This window comes from Calidris pugnax, unplaced genomic scaffold (assembly GCF_001431845.1).
Source record: "Calidris pugnax isolate Ruff unplaced genomic scaffold, ASM143184v1 scaffold999, whole genome shotgun sequence".
Lineage (NCBI taxonomy): Eukaryota > Metazoa > Chordata > Aves > Charadriiformes > Scolopacidae > Calidris > Calidris pugnax.
The window spans coordinates 21,583-23,362 of NW_015091621.1; positions in this window are offsets into that span (position 1 = coordinate 21,583).

Below are 1,780 nucleotides of genomic sequence, written 5' to 3' on the forward strand. Positions count from 1 at the left end.
GGGTTGGGTTGGGTGGTTGAGTTGGGTTCAAGGGGTTGGGTTGGGTGGTTGAGTTGGGTTCAAGGGGTTGGGTTGGGTGGTGGTGGAGTTGGGGTTGGGTTGGGGGGGACACCACCACATGGAGAAAGAGGGGGGAGTGAGAGGGGTTGCCCCAAATGCCACCACCCACCACCCCAACAACTCCCACCCAACCCCAACCGTGGTGGACATCAACCTGGGACACCAAGATGGAGGTCCTTCCTCAATCCAGCATCCCCTGGGTCGTGGGGGCATCGCTGTCCCCCCCCTTCCAGTGTCTCTTGACCTTGGGGACACCACTGTCCCCATCTCATGTCCCCAACTCCCTGGAATCGGGGTCTACAGGCACCAAGTGTCCCCAGCTCCATGGGCATCATCACCTCCACCTTCTGTCCCTTGATCTTGGGGACACCCCTGTCCCCATCTCATGTCCCCAACTCCCTGGAATTGGGGTCTACAGGTGCCTACCCCGTGGGCATCATCATCATCATCCCACCCTTCCAGCGTCCCTTGATCTTGGGGACACCACAGTCCCCATCTTGTGTCCCCAGCTCCCTAGGGGAGAAGGTGGACATCTCCACCTTCTTCTGTCCCTTGATCTTGGGGACACCCCTGTCCCCATCTCATGTCCTCAGCCCCCTAGAATTGGGGTCTACAGGTGACAACTGTCCCCAGCTCCGTGGGCTTCATCATCCCACCCTTCCAGCGTCCCTTGATCTTGGGGACACCCCTGTCCCTGATGCCCTAGAATTGGGGTCTACAGGCACCAAGTGTCCTCATCTCCATGGGCATCGTCATCATCACCTCCACCTTCTCCTGTCCCTTGATCTTGGGGGACACCACTGTCCCCATCTTGTGTCCCCAGCTCCCTTGGGGAGAAGGTGGACATCACCTTCTCCTGTCCCTTGATCATGGGGACACCACTGTCCCCATCTTGTGTCCCCAGCTCCCTTGGGGAGAAGGTGGACATCACCTTCTCCTGTCCCTTGATCTTGGGGACACCTCTGTCCCCATCTCATGTCCCCAGCTCCCTGGAATTGGGGTCTGCAGGCACCAGCTGTCCCCACCTCCATGGGCATCATCATCAACTCCACCTTCTTCTGTCCCTTGATCATGGGGACACCACTGTCCCCATCTTGTGTCCCCAGATCCCTAGGGGAGAAGGTGGACATCATCTTCTCCTGTCCCTTGATCTTGAGGACACCCCTGTCCCCAAATCCCTGGAATCTGGGTCTACAGGCACCAACCGTCCCCATCTCCATGGACATCACCATCATCTCCACCTTCTACTGTGGTGACCCCCTTGATCTTGGGGACACCCCTGTCCCCACCTCACGCCCCTACAAGCACCAACTCTTCCCTTCCAAGGTCCCCATGGCCTTGGGGGACACCACCATCCCTAGAGAACCATGGCCCTCACAGTCATCAACCCTTCCTGGTGACACCCCCCATCCCTTGGGGACACCGACCACCCCTCCGGTGACACCCCCCACCCCCGGTTGTCCCCCGGAACTCACCGCCTGCAGCCGGTCCGTCAGCTCCCGGCGCCGGTTACGGCATTTGGCCGCCGCCAACTTGTTCCTCTCCCTCCTCACCCGTCGCTTCTCCTCCTCCTCGGGGGTCAGCTGCCAATGGGGAGAGGGGACATCACCATCAGCCACCAATGTCACCCAGAGGGGGGTGTCCCCCACCACCATCCCCCCCCAAACCCAACCCAACCCCTTCCTCAACCCCAACCTCCTCAACCCCAACCCCACCTCCT